The sequence below is a fragment of the Furipterus horrens genome, unplaced genomic scaffold (assembly GCF_987537825.1).
Source record: "Furipterus horrens unplaced genomic scaffold, mFurHor1.1.pri manual_scaffold_12, whole genome shotgun sequence".
Classification (NCBI taxonomy): domain Eukaryota; kingdom Metazoa; phylum Chordata; class Mammalia; order Chiroptera; family Furipteridae; genus Furipterus; species Furipterus horrens.
This window is the reverse complement of record NW_028327182.1, coordinates 13,583,806-13,608,592: the sequence shown is the minus strand read 5'-3', so window position 1 is coordinate 13,608,592 and position 24,787 is coordinate 13,583,806.

The following is a 24,787-nucleotide window of genomic DNA, read 5'->3' as shown; positions in this document are numbered from 1 at the left end:
CATCACCATGAGCCCTAAAGAAACCCTTTGCTTAGCAGCTGCTACTATGTGGACATTTGGGCCGGCTCCGTGGAAAAACTGCCTGGAGTAGTTCACTGAGAGGAGAAAAAAAGAAAAGAGTGCATCTACCTATAACTAAAACAGCAGTGATACTTAAGACATTTGAAGATGTTGAGAAAAACTACAAACGACACAGAAATATTGATACTGATAGAAGTCGGGTCCAGGCTGCTGGGAGCAGGCAAGGGTGGAAAATAGGAGGGGCCAATCAGGCGAGATGGAGCCATGTCATGGGAATGGAACCTAGTAGTCACTTCTGCACTGAGCCATGCTCCAGAGGCACTGAGGGTTTGGCAAGAACATTGAGATTTGCAGCATTTCCACGTACCTATGAAAACGTGTTGAACCGAGCTCACGTCTTGTGGGCCCCCTCCCCACCCATGTGCGGAGATCCTGCTCCTGGATGCAGATGTTCCACCCCTCGCGCTGAGGCTGCTCTCAGCACTGCCTGCGAGGCCATCCTCTGTGCTTAGAGGCCATCTGCAGTTTCCAGGGTCCTTTTAGTCCGTTGCTGTCCGCCCCTAGGCCCCAAGTGTAAACAATTTGCTTCACTGGGGGCTAAACTATGGGAGGCATGGAGCTGATGGAGGAGCCTGGGAGTGTCCCTCTGCCCCCTGTCAAAATGGTGGCAAGAGGAAGTTCTTACTCTGAACACCTACAGGGCTAGCAAGATAGTTGAGTTAGATGGAAAAAGCCCTCCTACTCACTTTGGTGCTGGGTTAGGGACCGGGGAAGGCAGGCACACACACAATAGAAATAAAAATGGCAGGAGGGGGCTGGTGCTGAACCAGAGGTGCGTCATTTTCCCCAGGGGAAAGAAGGGATTGTTTGGGAGGTGGGGCCACGCACAGCTCGCAAAAATTTAGGAAGTTAATTAGACATTCTGAGGAAGCTCCTGGTCCTTTCCAGGCTTGGAACTAATAGTAACCCAGAGGAGCAAAGAAACGTTTTTGCATTCAAATCAGAAAGGAAGAAGTACAACTGTCCCTGTTTGTGGATCACAAGATCTTCTATATTGAAAAACTTAAAACTTCGCACCCCGAAATTGTTAGAACTAAACAGATTCAGTATACTTGCAAGATACAAAATCAACATACAAAGTTTAGTTCTGTCTGTATATTAACTATAAATTATCTGCAATGTAATCACTAACTTCCATTACAAATCATTTTGGGGTGAGATGTGGACACAATTGTGACTGGCGTGGTAACAAGAAATAGTATGAGAAATACTGGTGATTTCAAATACAGATAGTATGTAAAGTCATTTTCTTTCTTTTTATTGAATGATACCTTGACCAAGTTTTGAGGCCCCGACTAGAGACCCATCAATTACACTACTTGGCAGCTGAATAAATTCATACCCGAGAACTCTTATCTCCGTCTCACATTCTGAGACCATTCTGCATTTACTTATTCACACTAAGGCCAGGTTCTAGACCAGTAGGGAACGCTGCTTTTCCCCTAGAACCCTCAGAAGTATTCAAATTCGCCATGAAACCTAAGTAACCTCATCTTTCTTGCCATACATAAACTGTGCCTACAGCTCCAGCTTACTGGATACCCTCTCTCTATCCTGAAGCGCGAACCGTCTGTGACCTTGAGTGGCAGCTTTCTCTTCTTTAGAACTGCAAGAAAGGGTTTTCCCTTTCATCTATCCGAATGAATATAGCGCTACTGCGCTGTGTCTTACCATCTATAGAATCTTTAAATTTTCAAACAAGTATCTCTTGAGATCTTTGTTATTGGAGAAATAATTGGGATTATAGGAATATTTGAAAGTTTTTTTTATCTTTATTAAATTCGTCAGAGATGGTAGTCTATTTGCATGCTGAAGAGAATCATTTAACAAAGAAGGAAACATTGTTGATTCTAAGAAAATGTGAGACAACGAAACACCAATGATTTCTGACCCATTCACACTGTTGATAGATGTGATGGTGAGTGCCAAGGAAGTTCCCAATAAAACTGCTACTTCTAAAATAGAAATAAAAAGTGAATATTTAGTGACAGTGATATTAAGCTTGTGCCACAATATCAATGCATACAGATTCCCAAGAGAACACATTTCAGCAAAGCACAGTTAAAACTTCAAAACACTAATGTGTTGTGTTATGGATCAAGGAGTTTCCTTTAGAATGCGGAAACTTGGCTTCTCGTTACATTAAAAATCATGCTGCAAAATTGCTGAACTCTGCATTTCTCCATGGAAATTAACCAATTTGAACAAACAAAAGGCAGTGAAATATGATTCGCTCACAATTAAGAAGACTAGCTCAGTATATTCAGCTTCAACATATAATTTTCCTTTGGATTGCTGTTGTCCCCAGAGTCATCAGCAGGAGTATGAAGGGACAGGCTTACTAAATTATTAAACATCCTAATGGAAACCTGCTGCCTAATCATATCTTTTTTTGAGTGGTATTGCAGCAGAGAGAAAGGTGCAGGTGTTGGTATTGTGCATATATTCCCAGCTTAGCCAATTTTAAAAACTGGAGGCAAAAAATTCTGCTTGATATTTATGATAGTAAATTTTTCTTCAGTTCAGTAAATACATTTAAATTACCAACCTCAGATTTTGATTTTGCATACCTTTTGTGTCTTTATTTTAATAATATTTTGGGTGTGAAGCTGATAAATAAGCCTTCGCATTCTCTCAAATCCATTTTATTTTCTTGTTGTCTTTTGTTGATATATAAGTACTCATAATAATTCTGGCTGGAAAATAGGGTTAATAAATGAGCATTTAAAGAGTTTTGAGATAACATTAAAACATTAAACTATCATTTTGTTTTCTTTATTAACAGATGTTTTTGAGTGATACAAATATTTCCCCTTAAGAAGCATATTTTCAATATTTCATGGATTCCCAAATATTTTGATATTCTAATTAGTTATCTTTAATGTGTATTTACTTATTTAAAATTTTGGAACTATAATAAAAGTTAATAAACTAAATCATTATTTCATCTTTCCAACTCTGTATTATAAGCAAATCAAAAAGAGCAAAATTCCTAAAAAGTGAGATTTTTCTTTGGTTGAGGATTGTTAATATGAGTATATCCAATATATACTGAAATTGTGTTAATTATGTGAAAATACATTTTATGCTTATAATGTCAATAATTTGATTATGACAATAAGAAAAACATGAAATCATTTAAGTATTTATTTTGTAGGTGATTTCATTTCAGATATTATTACTGAAATGATTTTTATTATAGTCTACTAAATTCACTAAATATTTGTTTTACATAGTTAAAATACATGTAAATAGAATATTTTACCTTTTTGAATGTAAAAATTTTAGTGTCTCAAATTAGATATTTATTGTAGAGGCTAGGAAATGAGAAATGTAATACAAATACACACATATACATATACCTATACACATATATGTATACATACATATATTTAGAATAGAATTTGGAAAGATTCTGTTGCATTTATAATTTAGTTTTACTTGAAAATAAATTTTTAATTTAATGTTTACTTCTCAAAACATTTTACTGATCTCTAAAATAAATTGTTTATCTCCAACATATACTGGGAATAATTTCTGAGGTAAAGATCAGAAATCATTCTGAGATAAAGATTATTTTTAGATAAAAATAAACAATCAGATGTTGTATTGCAAAAGCTTTTTTTTTTTTTTTTTTTTTTAACTGGCTCTCTTTTAGAGTTTAAGTTAGATTAAATACTCAACTACAGTGAAAAAAAAGACCTGGTGATTTATATACTGTGCTTGTTATATGTTAGTTATAATTATCTTTAAAAAAATTTAATTTGGTTTTATTAATAAAACACTGAGGATGTTATTATATTTCTGTTTCAAGTGGATTGAATGTTTGATTAGCATAAACTTTGTAAAATGCAGACAAGCAAGCAAGAATGTTTGAATACAAGATTCATCTTGATTTGTTGATAACTAGAACCTAGATTTTAACCACAAGTATGAAACAACCTATGTGTTATGGACTTTGATTAGTTGGCATAAAATATTTTATTGTAAGTGAGCATATGATTTCTTAAAGATACTTTTCTTAATAAAACATATTCTCACTAGAAAACCAGGTTTACTCAACAAAAACACTGATAGTTTAGTGAAAATTTAGGATAATATTTCACAGGGATTTTGGCGGGGGGTTGTTTTCATTATTTCTTTAAGAGGAAAAAAGAGAACTTTAATTTATATATTATTTAGAAAAGTTATGCATATTACTCAAGTGGGTTCTTATAGAAATTTTCATCTTCTTTTATATAAATTAAACATTGTCCTAATATGCAATATACTGGAATTTGTACTCATCTGATATCAAAGCAACTCTTCCTAATATAGTCTGTCTGAGATACTTCTTAGCTGTAACTTCTTTTGGATATACCTTAAGCCTGATTCTCAGAAGTCATATTTAGAAATGAAGAGTAAGAATGTTATTCTCCCTTCACATATCTTATGAGAAGTAATTTTATTAATATAAAACTTAAAGTAATATGATAAAATATATAGTTTGGAGAAAAAATCAAACAGAAATTTTTTGTTATTTCTTGTTAATCAGTGTTCAAAGTATATTTTACTGATGATAGCACATATATTTTCTATGTTTGTTTTATTTCTCTTTTTTGTTTTATTAGTCATCGTGTTGATTAAGTCCCATTGTTCTTAAGATGTCTTTAACTCTAATATTTCTATACCTCTATGTCTTGATATTATAAGACAAAGTAGTAAAAATCTAAACAGGAAAATGCTACTCAAACTTGTACAAAAATAAAAGAACTTGAATTCCTACAGATGAATGAATAAGTAGTTACATTTCTAAGAATATGATTTGCGATAATAAATGTTAAAGAATTTGTTATTAATCTTTTGTTTTATTTAAGAATGGTTGAAAACCTTTTTGTTGAAATATTCATCAATCAGTGAAATAGCATTTGATATTTGGTTTATGAGCAACAAGATTTCTAAATGTCAAACACTTACAAATAAAATTGATAAAAGTATACACAAGATGCCTTAGAATGTTTTGCCTAAGTGTAGGATGAAAAGACCAGAAAAAACCCAGAAGTTCAATTCAATTGTTACATTATTCTGATTTATTTCTTTTGCATATTTATTATTATGAATTTAGCAGATTCTGCTTTTCTCCAACCAGATTAAACTCCATTCTGCTTTACCAGCTAGTTATTAAACACAAAAAGGTCGAAAGATTGAAAGAGATCAGATTTTATACCTTCTCCAGAAAGCTGCTGAAAATTATTCCTCCTAAAAATGCTTTTGATATCTTCTCTAATTCCTGACTTACGACTTTGATTTATTCTTTGAATGCAACGCGATTTTTTTCCTTCCTAGGTTCCTATCAAAATCATGGTTGTATTCAAGGCAATTATAATTCACAAAGTTTCAAATCAAAGAGTTTTATGCCAAGGAATAAATGGAAATATGAGAAAACTGGCCAGTCAGATGCCACAGATTATTGAGGGGAAGGTTTGTCTTCAAAAAGAGATGACAGGTCTATTCAACTGTAAAGTCTGGGGCAGGCACTGTAGTAATTTAGTTCTAGAACAGTGAGCTACAGCAGGTAAGGCCAAGCAAACCCCATAAATCTTGACACACAGAATGCCAAATGCTATACCACTCAGGTTATGCATGTTTCAAGAGATATAAAGTAAGTCAGAAATTGTAGGACACCAATAAACCCTTGATTCTGAACTGCATTTATGGCAAGATAGGCATATTCTCATTAAACATATATATACACATGCAGGTATAGCTAAATATAAGATAGGTATATATTAATTTTTATATTGGGTTGGCCAAAAACTCTATATGTTTTTTTTCTGTATAATAAAAGACACACTTTTCATTTTCCCCAATAACTTTATTGATTTGAATATTTTGAGTATGTCGACTATCTACTGTGTTATAACATTTGTTTTTCTCAATTAATGTCTTGATTTGATCACTATCAACTTCACCTGCTCTACCCAATCGTGGAACGTCATTCAGCAAGAAATCTCCAGCACAAAATTTCACAAACCACTTTTGACATGTTCAACCAGTCACAGCACCTTCTTTATACACTGCACAAATCTTTTTGTGTGTGTGTTTCAGTTGCATTTTTACCTTTCTTGAAGTAAGGAAGCATAATATGCCGAAAATGTTGTGTATTTTCTTCCATCTTCAATATTAAATTAGTTACACAAAAATTCACCACTTTGGTAAGGTTTTTAAAATGCACGCTAATATGACAGCTGTCACAATACAATTTAACAAAATCGTTTCAACTGAAGTTAAAGACAACTAAGTGCTACTAGAGCCATCTTATGGAGAAAAAAAAAGATCTTGGCCAATGCAATATTATTATCTCCATCGATTATAGCACACATGGTGCTTGCTTGCCTTGTGGTATTAATTCCAACCATATTTTTGCTAGGATCTAATAAAAAATCTGTTATCATAAAGAGGTCATTAAAAATTACTAATTCACATTTGAAAAACTGGGAACTTGAATAATTCAAAATTTTCCAGATTTTTATAAATATATACTTAGAGATAGACCAGTGTAATCCATGGGAAACAATATTTATTTATTTATTTATTTATTTATTTACTTACTTATTTATTAATTAAACTTTATAGCAAATATTTTAATAACACCAGCGTTGGATCTATATTGGTTATATGTACTAGGTTTACTACTTAAAACCTCTGTGATTTCATACAAGTTTCTAAAACTTAGTGATTGTTTCCCCATTTATAAAACAAAAATAATAATTGTTCTCATTACAATAGATTGTAAGAAAGATTAAATAGTAAATTGGTGTTGAACTATATTATATGATTACATATTATAAATGTCTATATATACATGCACACACACACATATATATATATAACTAATCTATAGTACACCTAACATTATATATGATAATTTTAAGTATAAAAAGCACAGTTAAGCATAGCGTGTATAGTATGCTATTATGATAGAAATGTGAAGAATATAAATAAACGCTTTTATTTTTTAAAAGCTAATAAAATGTGTGTCTGTGATTAAAGAAAGTGAGCATGGAGGAAGGACAGGGAGAAATCTAAACTTTTAAAATTAATTTTATTTTATAATTTTAACTTTGAAAGATGTGTTTCACATAGTTTTAAAATTCAAATTTTATTTAAAACATTTTTACAAATATACTGGCACATATTAAGTGTTCAATACATTGCCACTGATGATGATTTTGTATTTTAAATATTGAGTTGGCCCAAAAGTTCATTTATTCATTTTTCTTTCATAAGATGGCTCTAGTAGCACTTAATTGTCTTTAACTTCAGTTGAAACAATTTTGTTAGATTGTATTGTGACAGCTGTCATATCAGCGTGCATTAAAAAAAGAAAAAATCAAAACTGGTGCATTTTTGTGCCATTTTAATATTGGAGATAGAGGAAAATACACATTTTTGGCATATTATGCTTTATTATTTCAAGAAAGGTAAAAGCACAACTGAAATGCAATAAAAAAGAAAAAAAAGATTTGCGCAGCAGATGGAAAAGGTGTTGTGACTGATAGAAAGTGTCGAAACTGGTTTGCAAAGTTTTATCCTGGAAACTTCTCGCTGGACGGTGCTCTGTGGCCCGGTAGACCAGTTGAAGTTGATAGCAACAAACTGAACTGTGGCCTTTCCCAATCACCTCAAGTCTATGTTTTCAAATGCACAAGATTTAAAAATTTCTCAAATGACTGATAATTGGCTGCTATGAGAACATAGCAATCATAGAAACTGGGTGTGTATATTTTTTAAGGCCTTCTTTTTCTACTACATTATCTCCTCAGTCCTGTGATATGATATCCACAGTAACCTCCATTAATCTTTATTTTGCTTATAGCAGTCATGGTCATTTTTGTTGTTTAAAATCAGTATACAATGATTGTGCCTAACAGTTATAGTTATTAGTATCTGGAATTCTGGGTACTGTTACATAGCCACTGATTTTTAAATAGACGATGTGAAGTAGGTGAGTGCACTGAAGTTCATCGTCTCCCACTGTCTGTAGTTCTGAGAACATTTTCAATGCAGGAGCCCCCCTACTCCAACACAAGTTTGAGATTATGATATAGTTGGTCAGGAGAACTACCCCATTTCCCGAAGATATAATTTTTTATTCAAATAGTGAAATATGACTCATGTAGACCCATAGGTATTGTTAAATAATTAAGTTTGAGGCTGGGAGAGAGACAATCAGGCATTCTGGACAAAATTATGAGCAGTTTAAGCTCTCTCCATGTGAAGCTTCTGCTGTAAATACTTCCTATCATATAGAGAGAAAGATTTCTGGAGTCTGAAGAACATTCAAGCAACAAGACAAAATAATAGGGAGACAGAATCAGAACATGACTTGAACATCTGGATCTACCTATGCCTAAAGCCAGAATATTTATTTTCATTTACATAAACCAGTACATTTTTCTTCTTTCCCTTCTTATTCCTCACCACCACCACCACCCTCCCTTTGTTATTTTGTTTGTTTGTTTGTTTGTTTGTTTTTTGCCTTGAAATAGTTTGAAGTGTGTATGGTCACTTAAAATCAAAAGATAATTGCTAAAGAGTTAATATACATTCAAAAAAGAGCATAGCTGGAAAACAGAATTTAATCACCAAGTTAAGGATCTTGCTATTAGTACTTTCTCAAATACTCAGGCATTTATCTCCTGTAATGAGAGAAGTTAATGTGCATCATGAGTACATTACTATGGCAAAAAATCTTATTTTTTTATGCAAGATGTAAAGGACAGAGTTATCTAGGACTTCCTCCTGAAATCTGAGATTGGAGGTATCATACCAGTCTCTCCTCTGGGAGAGATTTTTACAAATAGCATTTGTGAATTTTCAAGGAATTATCTTCCTTTCTGAGGATAATCTTCCACTTTTCAATTCAATCATCCTAGTCAAATGCTTTATTACTTATACTTGATTTCAAGTGTGTTCAATCAGTCTCTTTGCACAGGCTTTCCTCTTAAACATAATCGTGTTCAGGTTTTTCTATATCTTATATAGTTATCATTCAGAATTTCATTTCTGTTAGACTGCTCTCTATACACTTGAGCAAAATATGGGGTTGGATTTAAATAACCATACTGTAAAAAATACATGTAAATATGTCTTCTTCATAGAGTTCAAGTTCAGACAGACAGAATGGACATAGTAGACCAAAATGTGAGAATTAAAACTCATTTTCGTCTCGACAACATTGGTACTACCAGGAAAACTTTAGATTTCTGTTTCTCATTTGGTGTAAAGAACAGAAGATGAAGTCCAAACAAGATTAAGACCCAAAAGGGTCAGCAAAAATGGCAAAGTACTTCTAAAAATGTACTCTACCATAAGAGCAACAAGAAAATGGGCAAAATTTGTCAGAATTAACTGTTTTCAGAAGTCTAGAAATAAACCAAAGATTTGCAACAATCCAAGAGAGGTTTATTCAGGGAAAAAAAAAAACAAAAGTTTTTGTAAGAAATAATAGCTTCATTGTGTTTTAACTAATTTCCATCCACCCCTCTCTGTACCCATAATTGTGATTACAGTGAAGACGAGCACCTGGCAGTCACTGACGGTGGCAAAACTAGGTTGGAGCTCCATGTTCACTCATTACCAGACAAATGTCATTATTTGACCAGTCTGGTGGTTCCCAGAAGCATCTTTCACTATGAATACTGCCTCTTTTTGACTCAAAACTCACCCAGTGTGAAGAACCTTTTCTCTCAGATGTTGATCAAAATTAATTAAAGACAACTAAGCAACATTGCAGCTGCTTGAGATACTGGATAACGGTTGCAGCTATACACAAAGATGCAGAAAACAAGTGTTGGCAAGAATGTGGAAAAATTGGAACCCTAATCCATTGCTGGTAGGTATTTTAAATGATAAGACTTTAAAATAAAATCACTTGTCAGTTCCTTAGAAGTAAAACGTACCAAATTTACAGGAATATAAATTAGTGCAATGACTCAAAAAACAATTTTCATTGCCTAACAATACTGATGATGTTCATATGTAAATTCATAACCCATAATAAAAGTCTGTCATAGTTGTTCACATATATATTCAGTTTTGCTAATTGCAAATATCTGAACAACCATTTTAACACTAATGTATTAAAATTTCACAATAATTATACATAGTTTTTAAAGATAAGTTTATCAGCATTTATACATACCAGAATTTTATAATAAAAGTATTGAAGATGTTTAATAACAAAGATTTCACTTTGTTTTCTTTTTATTCCTTCCTTCCTTCCTTCCTTCCTTCCTTCCTTCCTTCCTTTCCTTCTCTCTTCTTTCTCTCTTTCTTAGTTTTTTGTTTTTTTGGCTTTGAGCTATGACATTACATCACTGTAGCTACTGCATGGAATAACTGAACCATATAGAGCTTTGTGAAGACTCTTCCATTTATGTCAACATTTTTAACACCAGGAATATCCCTAATATAAATAACTAATAATAAGTGATTTTTAGCATAGTCTAAATAAAGATACAGCATTCTTAAAAAGTAGATGATGGAGTGATTTTGAAAATAGTTGCCATGCACATTGAAAAAGAAATGTCAAAAGGAAATGTATGTAAGTAACTTAATAATATTAAACTACTCTATAATTGTGTAATTTTTTGCAAAATTTATTAAAGAATAAGGAGGCTTTGGATTGTTACATCTGCATAATTTTTGGTGTCCATGTTCCTATCACAAACCATGGTTCTGAATAGGTCTCTCTCACATATTTTTAAAGAAAAATTTTACTTTCACAAGACTGTAATATTTAATTTGCATTAGGGTATAGCACTACGTTAAAAGACCTTGTGCTGAAGGAGTTCAGACCAATTTATTTTCCATTGAACTGAAAAGCTCCTTGAAAGATACTTCAAAGAATTTTTTTAAAAGTCACAGACTGAAAGAAAATATTTGCCACGCATATATTCTGACAAAGGATTTGTATACAGTATATATAATTTTTTAAATAAATCAGTAACATAACCCAATTTAAAAATGAGCAAATGATATAAAAAAGTAACTAAGATGATCAGGATACAAACTATAAAAGAAGATACAAGAATGGGCAGTAAGCACATGAATTGAGGTTCACTATTATTCATATCAAAGAATGCAAATTAAAGCCACAGTTGAATATTGTAACAGTGGGGAATTATAGCTCACCCCACCATTGTTTTGACATTGTTTCTGTAAATGCTGACTCTGATTAATATGTAGCTTATAGATAATAAAATCAGGATGATGTAAAACCAGGATGACATATGCCAAACCATCAGCTGACAACTTTCAAGGTCCTCATCAGAATGGAGAAAATAAAATTAAAGTATTTAATGTACAACAATGTTTGTATTCAGTCTGGGAAATCATACACATACACACACACACACCCCACACACACCACACACACACATATATTTGTGTATATATATATTATATATATATATAATATAAATGAAACATTCATTATAGACATATGTGTATTCTGGTATGCCTGTGTTCTAAAGCAGAGGTCTAACTTCACAGGAATTTGAAGTGACTACTAATAATATATTTATGTATACATATATACATACATATGCATATATACGGTATCAGGAAAACAACACCATATTTTTTTTTCTATTGTTTGATCATTGTAAACAATTAATTTTGGAAGCCATGGGAATTCAAAGTATCCAGTCATTTGGTGATTTATCTTATCCAAACAATACCAATCCTTCTTTAATCTTCTCGCATATGATGTAATTTAGAGAAGACAAATAGTGCACTGAGAATATTGTGGGAGCAAGAGTATGCTTTAAGTCACAAAAGGGCAAGAAGATGTAAAATTAGAGAAAGAAGACAGGTAATAATGTTTTTGAGAAATAGTATTGGTAATATATGACTATTTAGTACAGTGAAAAAATACATAAATCAGACATTTATTTTCATAAAAAGTGTCACTTCCTCACAGCACCAGTGTGCTACCTTTAAGGATTTTGCTTTACAAAAAAAAAAAAAACAGCCAATGTCATTTTAGTTTATTTACAATGTTTACTTTTAATTACCAAAGTTTTTGTCTTCCTTGGCATATTCTGGTAGAAATAATAAAATGGGAAAACATAGAATAAGGGATAAAGACTATATTTAATAGTATACACTATACAGAGGAACTATATCTCTAGAAAAATACAGGGTGATACCAAGAAGAAATACTGATAAAAAGCAAATGTGAATATAGGAAAAATGTAAACAAATTGGTTTTAGTTATAGAAATTGATTCTATTGACAATAAATTTAGAAGAAATTATATTTCAGTCTGTTCTTTTAAAGAAAGAAGACAGAATACAAGCAGAATTGAGAAGGCTTTATATTTTAAACAATAGATGGTGATAGTAGAAAAAAATTGAAAATAAAACTTGAATATCTCGGTTATAGATGTTCTTCATCTACTGTACTTCCAAACTTCCTGATAGCAAGACTTACTCTTTATGGTAATAGTGTATGCAAATGTGGTAAACAGTAATTAGGGACTATGTAATTAGGACAGTTCTTTATGTTGAAAATGTTTTTATACGATTTAATTTTCACCCCTCAGGAGGTTGACTTATGGTCTAAGGAGAAGCTGAGGACTGATTCGTTTCACAAATGCGATGTCATAAAGGGTGAATTTATGATGGGTGAGAAAGAGTTAACTTGCACTGGCCTGCTGAAAAAGTAGCTCCCAAGTACTGAGGACCTGTCACTTCTCCTTTTTGTTTCAGCCTTAATAAATTATTAGATATGCATCAGTTATCTATCCTTGTTGTTTTTGCTATTACAATCCAGCATGACTCCATGGAAGGAAAGAAGAGTATAATCCATTTTTGTTAAATGATATTCCCTTATGCTTTATGCAGGCATTCAGAGGCATCTAGCCACTGCTTGGATAGTTATGTCTGTAAACCCATTATCTGCATAGATGCAGGACTAGGAATGTTATGCACATTTTTATTGACACAAGTAAGGTAAAGACTAATGCATAGATAGAATTCATATTTCTGAATATAAATATATAATTACCCTATAGATAACATATTTGTTATTTGTATAAGTAAAACTGACAAGGAAGATATTTCAATGAATTGTTAGCATTGTTGAAACAAGATGATATTGAAGGGAGCATAATTACTTTTATGTCTTATTTACAGTTTAAAACTAAACATGTTTTTATTTAATAAGTTAGGCTGAGTCAATTGTAATTACTAAAAATTGTGTTTTTCTTTCTTCCAATTTCTGGGTTATGTGTCATTGAGAAAACAATTAATTATGGGAAAAATGAATAGCTAACATAGCTAGGTGAAGCAGGAATGCTGAATAAACATGCAGCAGAAAAATCAAGCAAGGGATGTGCTGATGAGCAACTCTCAGTTTAATAAATATGACCTTGGGTGTATATTTTGGTGCCTGAACTCTCCCCACATTTGAAAAATACAAATATTTTAAAGTGTTTTTAATTTTCTAAGTGAGTAATTTCATTACTTACATGTATTTAGTTATTAATAATTCATGTTTGAAAATGATTTACCTATAAGTTCACACATTTTATGTTCATATTGTTACAGAACAAAGCGGGATTTGGCCACCTGCCTCAGTACCCAAGCATAGCACGATATGTTCTCCATCTCTCCAGCTCCAGCATCGCTTTCCCCATGCCCTACCCAGCCCCCGTCTCTCTCTCATTTGTGGGGAGGCATCTCTGTTGCCTCACTGTAGCTTCCTCCCTCTCCCGGGGCCAAGGAGCACTGCAAGCTCAGTGTAGCCCACTGTGCAAGGGGCTTCGTCCATGGCGCCCCGGGGTCCGCGGCCAGGGCGCATTCCCAGCGCGCGTGCCTGCGCACTGCTCTCAGGGCGAGATAAGGTGCACGATACGGACACATGCAGCTTGGAACCACAGTATGTCGCCCGGCGCCACTGGTGAGGCACATCCTGTAGTACATGGAAATCATCCTTCGTGAGCTGCCTCCCAACTGCACAAGCGAGGGGAACAAAAAAATTGATGAGTCTCTCCGCTTCCTCCATTTAAATCTTTTGCCCTTGAGTCCTACCTGCTGTGGGGGTGTCCAACTTGTGAGTCAGTTCAGGCTAACATCCATCGTGCATGCCAGGCCACAAGCATCGCTGCCTCTCTTCCTGCTGCCATGACGTGGAAGTGGGTAGCGGGGTTTTCCCTCCATCCCAACACTTCACTGGCCTTGTGTCAGTTGGCACTGCTCCGTTGCCGGGGCAAAGCATGCGGGCACGCAGTGTTGGCTTGTTTAGGATTGCCTTCACCAGTCTCCTCCTACGGCTCTCCCTCCTCCGGGGCAGGCAGGCTCCTTCGCCATCTCGCCATCTCTGGGATTCTGGTTCCCCTCTGCCCTACGATCTGGCCAGACCCCCCCTGTTACAACATGTAGCAGAGGCTTTACCTGGTGTAGAAATAAAAAATATTTCAGGAATCAGATGTTCAAATTGGAATTATTTTAAATGCCCTCTTTTTTCTTTATTTTTAAAAAATTTCAGTCATGAATGGTACTAGCATTTCCTTATGTTGTATTCATCTTGTTTGTAATCTACCAATTCTTTCAAAACATATGCCTTCCACATTCCTTTGTATGGCATTAGACCATCTTGCCTAAAAGCCTGTGGAGTTCATAGTAAAGCCTCTAAGAATAAACACTACCTCTTCAGATATTGCAACGTTTTATAGCTTTTTTTTTTTGTTTTGTTTATTTTTAAGAATATTCACCTGCTCCACATATATTTATTAGTTTTTTATTTAATGTTGTGAATTTTCTTAAAAAATAAAACCAATGTGAAAATTCAACTGGTCACGTTGGGATTCTTTAAAAAATTATTGTGTCTCTTTTTCCCTGTAGCTCTTTTCAGATAAACTGTGGCAGTGAATGGTTTGGACTTTTTGAACTGGTGTTAGCTGTGTGGATACTGTCAGGTTTTAGATCTGCAGAACAAAAAACAAAGTTTTTCATAAATCAAAACTTGATCACAAACACATGGTTCTGTGACCCGTACACTGACATAGAGTCCTCGGATTTGTTAGGTAATTTTCCTGCTATCTTATTTTATTTTAGTGACCAAATGAGATAACATTTCTGGACAGATTTTAAAATTCACAACATGATATCTTTTTTGCCGAATAGAAGAAAGTACTTTCTTAATTGAACCATTATGTTTAGGCTTATTCTAAAGGACTCGGGATGCTTTAAAATTCACCATCAACTAATTTTTAAGCATGGCCTTCAGGGAATGAAAACTCATTGGTCCTGAACTATGTCTGTGGGGATTTCAGAAGTAATAGTTTGGTCTGGCAGTTATCTACAAAGCATAATCTAGTTAGGGATTTGTATTGAAGACATTCAGCATAAACCACACTTTTCATTTTCAAGACCAGTCATTCATTCAATTACACTTTATATTTATTCCAAGGCTATTATGACTCAGACCTATGGTAGCTGGTAAATCTCCTGTAAAGTAACTTTCACTTAATGTCTGATATCTTCTTTATATTAGGAATGTCTTCTCTGCTTTTACATTTTAATGGTGTATAACACTAATGATTCCTGTAATTGTTTATCAGACAGTTTGAAAGCTACTCATACCAGTTTCATATAAAATGCCTTCCACATTCTTTACAAAGCACCGAATATCAAATTTTAAAAAATTAAACTATTGAATAAGAATTTACATTACTATTAAAATTGTAGAAAAATTAAGATATTAACTAATTCTGAATTTCCAAGACTAAATCTCTTTTTTACCTTTATATATTCTCTTTAAATGTTATATATTTAAATATAAAATATGAATTTTATTTGCAAGGTATTACTTGTCCTCTCTCCAAATCCAATGTCTCATATAATCTGTAGATTTTGCTTTCCCAGTCAAGTCTTGAAAATTTTTATTTTTACTTTTGCATTTAATCAAACTGCAATTTTTTCTTGGACTAACAGATAGCACCGTGTTACAAAATGAACCCACATTCTATTGCTTTCATAAAGACATATCAGATCCTTTATAGTTTATATTGTACTTAGCTTATTATTTGCTGATTGTTTACATGAATTGTAATCTGTGCTAAATTTTCAGTATATTGAAAGTAGCACTACTTTTTACTCATTTTCATATATTTAAAAGTATATATATATATATATTAAATTTATAAACTAAAATGAACAAAAATTTACTCCTAATTATTTGGAAATACATGATTTCAAACTTAAGTGGTCTGTCAAGTATGAGGAATTGGTATATGTTGACTTAGGTATAATACAGTTATCAATACTGTAAAATGCATAATTATAATATATTTCTTTGAGTTTTATTCTATTAAAATTATTTGAAATATATTGAAAGAGGAAATAATTTATATGAGTGTTAAAATTATAGATAATTATGATAATATATTTTTATTAGAAGATATGGAGTTAGTCTATATTTAATTGTTGAAATATATTCTTAGTGTGTCTCAACACAATAGCCACATAGGGGAGCTCTAACCTAAGAAAAATTATCAATCACCTGCTAAACAAGACACCCTAACAAAACTTTTCCCTTTTCACAATAAAATCCAAAGAAAATTTAGCCAATTAAGTGTTTTTTGCTACTTGGAAATATTTGCCTGAAGATTATGCAATCACCTTCAAAAAAAATACAGCAAAATGCACGTTTTCAAGTTTTCGGTTTTCTAGTGTTTTGATTAGTTTTGTTTCTCAACTGACCAGTGTCATATTCTGTATTAGCATGGAATTGCACAGCAGTTGCTAGAGATGGTACTTCAAAGCAGTTGTATTTAATTAAAATGACTGTGAATTTAAGCAGCTGTATTGATAAGCTACAGTCATTGCTTAAAAAAACTGTGTCTGGGAGTAATGTAAAGACGAAAGTAACACAGCTTATCTTTAATACTGCATATTTAATCGCTTTATCAAAATGACTGTTTTTAACTCTCTGGCCCATATGGAGTATATATTTTAACATTTCTTGCCTATGCAGTAATTTAAAGTTACCTAGAACATTTTTTATTGTAAAATAAAACAAAATGACAGATATAAGAGCATGCAAATAAAATATAATATGTATATTTTAAATGATTTAAAATTATCTATTTAATAGCACAGAACTCTTAATTTAATATCTGTTAGTTTTAACTCACTTTATTTCATTAGCCTTTCTAAACGATTTCAACAAAAATAAATAAAAGTGTGCTATTTGGGATTACTTTCTTCCTGGTAGTCTAGAAACTCCATAGACCTACTCTCAGAGATCGACCGCAACTGAAAATTACTATAGTAAATTAAATATTAATTCTGATAATTGATTACATTTTTTATATTTGATGCTGATAAAGATGTTGATAAATATATTTATAAAGATGAAATCAGGTGTATTCATGGTGGTATGGCCATATACAAAATAATATTAAATGTAAACTATAATTGAAAAATAAAATATACAAATATATTTTTGTTAATGTGAGAATAATTTAAAACTTTTGAAAAAAATATTCAGACTACTAATATTTTCATAACATACAAATGTTGCACTCATTTTTATGAATCTATTAGAGTTAAAACCACTTATGCATTAGAATATATATTCAAACATATTTTGTGTATATATATATATATATATAGAGAGAGAGAGAGAGAGAGAGAGAGAGAGAGAGAGAGAGGGAGAGAGGGAGAGAGAGACAAATATTTTTAACTGACAATTAGAAGCAGACTTAATGTCTATCAAAAACACTGTCAATGTGATGATAAATAAGCATGTATAGTACACTTTTTATGTTCTTAAATAACACATAACTATTTTAACAGTTTGCAGCATTTACCCATTTATAGTTTCAGAATGATGATTAAACAAAGGGAGGGATATCATTAACATTCTTATTTATATTTCAGTACTGTTTGTTAAGGCAAAATTAATTGATGTTAGCAAAGGATCTTGGAAAACAATGATAAAAAAAGAAACAAGTGATGAATGTTCTTAGAAGTAGCATAATTATGGTTTTCATTGGAAAACTGTGTTACTCAGGCTGTGAAACAACACATGGGAATGGATTAAATAAAGTGGATCTTACTTTTCTCAGAAATTTTTATTTTTTTTATTTTTTAAGTATATTTTATTGATTATGTTGTTACAATAGTTCCAATTTTTTTCCCCTTTGCTCCCCTCCGCCCAGTTCCTTCTTTCCCCCAGAAATCCCACATCCCTTAGTTTATGTCCATGGGTCATGCATATAAGTTCCTTGGCTTCACCCTTTCCTACATTATTCTTTTTTTTTTTAATTAATTTATTTATATAACAATAAAAAATAACAATTTCCCCCTTTCACACTTAAGATCCTTTATAATCTTATAAAGGACAAAGGGTGAAGGTGCTCCTCTAGCTGCTTCAAGCTGGACATGGTCATCACCCTACCTACCCTTGGGTCCAGAAATCCCTAATAATAGTGAGGGTGTCGGGGGGAGGGTGGCCTTCCCACATGGGGAAGGATCATGCAGACTCCAGGTTGGTTGGCAGTCCCCAGACCACGGCATGCTTGGTTTAACAGGCTGGCATCTTTGTTGTGTTCTGGGGGCAACAGATTTGGCAACAGGGTTAGAAGGCATCATTTAATCCACAACCACTAGATGACAAAAGGCAGGTATTAATTTTTCAATGTCCCACATTAGGGAAAAAAAGGGCTTCTTTGGAGGAAGGTGTGCCAGGCATGTCTCACCTGTCCACAACCCTTTTGCCCATTATACTTAATTTGGACTTAGGGAAATATTTTAGGTTTTCCCCCCGTCTCAGACCTCTTGGCCCTTTTTGTCCAAGTCATTAGGATAGAAAAGAGAAACCAATTTTAAAGTGAAGCCCACAGACCATTCCATGCTTCACCAACCCAGCCACTTAGTTCAGCCAAACCATTGAGTCTCAGGAGACAGCAATGCATACAGGATTAAGTGAGGCCTATACATACAGACAATCAGTCAGGTAATGAGATCATAGGCTTATGCCCTACTAAAACAGAACATATATGTTAATTTATGCACCATAACCCACAAACCAGTCTCTAAATCTGCAAGACTATCTTATTGGAAATGCATCCAGTTGCAAGGCATTTGACATTCTTCCTGCCTGTAAATTAAGCATCTTTGATGATGTCACAGACCTAGTTTAACTTTAAAATGAAAACAAACTTTAAATGAAAATAAACTTTAAAGACAGCTGCACTACTTTATAGTCTACCACTGAGCATTGTGATTTTCCCTGAATCGCGATTTTTCTCCTTAAGATTACCCTCCTTGCCCTTAAAGGGACCTCATTAAGTCCAGTTTTAATTCATCCTCTTCTTTTGCATAAAACAATAAGTGCAGCAAATGATCACATATGATCTTTATGTCTGCTTTGCTGGAACTTACACAAGGAACCTTTAGAATATTTTTATTTTGAAGTCATTCAAAATTAAACACTTTTAGTCTTTTTCTGAGATACGTATTTTTTTTTTCCTTGAGAACTGAAACAAATCTCTGTAGTTAAGAGAAGGATATTTCCCTACTATTCTGTTGGTACCATTAAACCCTAGTCTCCTTATGTGATGAAACTGAACATTGGATTTGCTAAGGTACTTATTGTATCAAGAAAACCTTTTGTCTACACTGTTTCATGAGTCACAGACTCCATCACTCTCACAAAATGACAGAAAATCATTGAAACAAAAATGCTTACTATCCTGCAATAGCAATAGCAATAAAAAGCACATTCACCCTGAACCAATACATCCATTATTGTGTAACCTTAGGGATGTAAAAGAGTGATAAATTGAGACTGTAAGACTCCTTAACCTAAGTTATAGGTTCGGTATTTTCTATTGGTATAATTTAAAATCAGCAAAGACAAAGTGATTTTAACTCTGTTATTTATCATTCCATTTTCCTTTCCAAAATTTTCCTTGTGAGAACAAATAAAAAAATATGAGGTGTGCTATATGCCACATTGCTTGATATGCATTACAATCTAAACATAAAGCATGAATTAAATTATTTTCAATCTAAAAGAAAATACACCTTTTAACACAAAAACAACTAAAATACAATAAAAAAAACCTATTAAAACAAGAAAAAAATTATTGGAGGTATAATACATGAGATAATAGTTTCATAAGAACATATTTTATAATAAGTTTAAATATTAAGTCAGAACATCAGCATAGTGTTTCCATAGACCATAAATGGATTGATATTAACTTAAGTTACAATGCAAAATTGTGCTTTTGATTCAGCTTTAGCTGTAATCTGGGAACCAAAGATTCTTTGTACTTAATATTTTAAAGTTCTATCAGTCGATTGACATATAAATGTATACATATTATTGCAAAAATCACTTGGTATAATTAATTACCAAGGACATTAATAATTTTATGCCTATAATATTAAGAACTTACAAATAAGCTAAGTAGGTATGGAGATAGACTCTTTGCATGACTAGTAACAGTATAGTTAGCTAAATACTTTTTTCCCTGAAAGAAGAGAGGAGAAAGAGGTTAGGATAAGTGTTGGTATTTTGTATGGGTGATGATCTTAGTACACAGGACTGAGAATGCAGGATAAAGGAGGCAGGTAAAGAAAAGCCTAATTCAAGGCCTGTTTTTAAAGGCGCTGCTATGTTAATGGCAACTCACTTAGGCCAGAACTTCTGCCATTTCAAATAGTGCACCTGACGGCTGATAGGTGAAGTATTAATCTATATCTCATTTGTTGCATATTTTCTCCCATCCGCTGAGGCTAATTGCTTCTTAATTCTGATAAGCATTTCTAGCTGACCATATTACTATGGTTTCAACGAAGGCCCTGAGACAGAAATTAGAACTGTATTTGTTTCACCTAACAGATATTTATAACATTTACATAATAGTGTTTTAAATTAATGTTTGCATGATATAGCTTCATTCCACTTTTAACTTACCTTATTATTATATTTGAAGTGATTTTTTAGCCAGTATATAGTCAAATCATGTTTTTAATCTACTCTTCCAATTCCCATTTTTCCATAACGTGTTTAAAACATACATATTTAAGATAAATATGGAAAGATTATGACTAAATCTGCTATTTTTTAGATGTTGTATTGTATCTGGTTTTTATATTTTTTATTTAATTCTACATTGATGTGGGTTAATTAAACATTTAGGACAATTTTAATTTAATATACTATAGAGATTTTACACATATTACATTATAGATCTTAAGGGTCATTCTAGGTATTACATTATATATACGTAACTTATCACAGTCTACCGGTGTCCATTGTATATCAATTTGAGAGAAGTGTAAAAACATTATCTCATTTATTTCCCTTTACCTTCCCATATTTATAATATAATTGTCTTTAAAACTTTATTTTCAATATATTTAAACCCATATCAGATTTCTTAACTTATTTTAGGAAATTCACTAACAGTAATGAGTACACATAAATTCCAAATTTCAAAAATATATTATTGAGTGCCTAAAATATTTTAAACTCTGAGTTAAATTTTCTTAATGAAAGAAGCATAATACTTTATTTATTTGTTAAATTCACTTATTATGAACAAGCACACCAAATTGATAGGTGCACATGGAATCCCCACTACACATCATTCATAGTCCTATCTAGATTTTATGTTGCTGATTATAGGGCAAAAGAATATAATTTTCATAAAATACATTCATACGTATAAATTAAAAATAAAACAAATGCAATGTTATGTTGCCAAGAAAACTGATTAATGCTTAAACTCTTCTTTGAAAATAATTTTTATATCAAGTCTTTGAACATAATAGAGGTTATATGTTTCCTAACATCTGGTCTCTGATGTACCCAAAATCCACTGAAATACGGTCCTGAATAAATATTTCATATCTTTTACTATGTTCTTTTGTTTTTAGAAAATTTATATTTAAAAATATGGCCAAATATTGTAATAGCACCTAGTTTAGATATTTGAAAAATAGTCACACTATCGTGTTGCTAATAAAATGCAAACATTATTCAGTACCTACTTACACAGAAAAATGTATGCAAAGTTACAGGTGCATGCTTAAATGTTAATGCCTATGGCAAAAATCATAATTATGCAATTGGTATATGAAGAAAATTTCATTAAGTTCTGTACTCAGCAATAATCTATGCAGAGTCTCCTCTAGGGAATACCACCTTATATTTTGAAAGTTTAAGTTTAATTTTTAATTATCATATACAGTCTTCTATAATAATGCTAATTAGTTTCTTAGTGGCTGTACAACTATCCTCAGAGCTATCATCTTGACAGTCGACAAGAAATATTGTGATATTTTAATGTTCTATGAGTTGAATACTGCAAAAGACATAGTGAAAAGAAAGACTGTTAAATGGCAATTGGCAATTATGAACCAGACAAACTTTTCCCTTCTGTTTCATTAAAATGAAGACTGTAATAAAAACTTTTGAAATATCTTTGTAGAAAAGCATTCAGTAGTCTATCATAATCTGCATTACATTACACTTGAATTTTTAACCATTTACTTTCCAAATTTTTTAATTGGCATGTACTTATGTTTCAATAAATTTACCTTAGGAAAAAAAGTCTAATCTATATTTACATACTCTAATGTGAACTTAAAATATGCTTCTCTCTTTTTCTATGAGAAAATATTTTGTAATTATAGATTAAATTACAAGCATAATGTATTTTACAAGTAGATAGAATATACACACTTCAAGATCGTCTCAATTAAGTTTTCTTCTTTTCCACAAATCCAAATGATTTCTTTAAAACTATCTTTATTGGGGTAAAATTAGTATTCATTAAAATTTACCAATTCCTTTTGGTTTGACAAATATATACAGCTGCATGCACCATAAAATCGTACTGTAGATTTTCATTACTCCAGGAAATTCTCTCATGTCTTTTGAGAGTTCTTCCTTTTTGCCATCCACTAGCCTAGAGCATCCATTGATTTATTATAGTCACAATATTTCTACAATTTGAAATTTTAACGTAAAGTCTACACTATGCAAATGCTACGGTATGTAATTTTTTGTTAACTTCTTTAATTTTGCATAATCCTTTTGACATTTTTATATTTATGAATTTACATTTTATTTCCCTCATTTCTTCCTTTTATTTTTTAATTCAGTGACTTGTATAAATATCATACAGACTATTTTGTTTTCAACCTTATATATATGCTCTATTTTCAAGTTAACTGATTATTTTCCTTCCGCATTGACTAATATGTTATTCATTTTATCTACTAGTTTTATTATTTTTTCAGATACTTGTATATTATTTTTTTATCTATCTCCAAGATTTTAATTTGAGAATTTTGTATACATTTTTTTTTATTAAGCCAATTTTTCTAACTTATTTAACATGTAAAGAGTATTTATGGCATCTGTTTTAATATGTTTCTTCTATTTCCATCATTACTGTCATTTTCGTGTTTCTGATATTATTTCTTGTTTATAGGCCATATTATCTTGCTGCTTCATGTGCCTGAATCTCTATATTGGATGCTAGGAATTATCAATTTTATATTGTCAGATGCTGAATTTTGTTTTATTTTTTTACATGATATTGAACATTTATATTACACTGAGTTAACTTATTTAAATTACTTTTTTTCATGTTTTACTTTTTGGCTTCATTATAGTGAAGTCTTAAAAATCTTAGAATAGAGATATTTTAACCCCACAATTAAGCCTGGGGCCTCTACCTGACTCCCTGTGTATATTATAAAATCTATGAATTATAAAATCTCAATCACTTATAAGACCTGTGAAATCTCTTATTGCTTTTCATTGGTTTTATTTCTGGCTCCACGCAGTCTCCTCTGACACATGCCTAGACATATGCATCTACCTTGACTTCTCTGATCCCTGTCTTTGTCTCTTCTCCTGAGAGGCACTGACAGCTGTTTTCTTGCACTGCAACCTGGAACCTGCTTCAAGGTGCTAGGACTGAGCAAATACAGGGATCACTGATTTTGCTTTCTTTCTCTCAAGAATTATTGTCACATGCTGCCTGGTGTCCAATATATGACAACACTGATTCATAATTTTTCCTGCTTGTGGGAAAAAATTAAGGCAAGAGGTGAAATCTTGTCTCAATTATGGCTAGAAGTAGAAATCAAGATAATATTAGGGTTGTATTTATTTTCTAATTGCATAGTTTAACAGTTCAGTAACAGTGTACTTTTTCTAAGTGTAAGAGCCTATCAAAATAGGGAATGTTATATTCTGGTATATGGTATTATTAGTGACCTTAATCTTGTTTCTAAAAATCAATATGATTTTAAATTTAAAAGAGACTATTTTAAAGTTTTCTCAGATCTTGCCGAATGATGAGCATTATCTTTACTAAGTCTTATTTGAGAAGGCTACATGATTTTCTGTTTTAAACATTGAGACAACAGTTGCTTACTACTCTTTGCATCTTTATTACTTTCAGAAAATAACCTAAAATTTAATCTGATAGTGTGTCAACTCTATTTACAATTACACTCATTATCTAATAGGAATATTTTCTGCAATGGAAGAAGGATTGTTCCAATTTACTAAAGAGCTTGCTATCTTTCCAGAAGTGATACCTTTCTAAACTGTCCATATTCAAAGCAGATAATCCATGCTTATGATTATCTATATATGATTGAATATGCTTTCT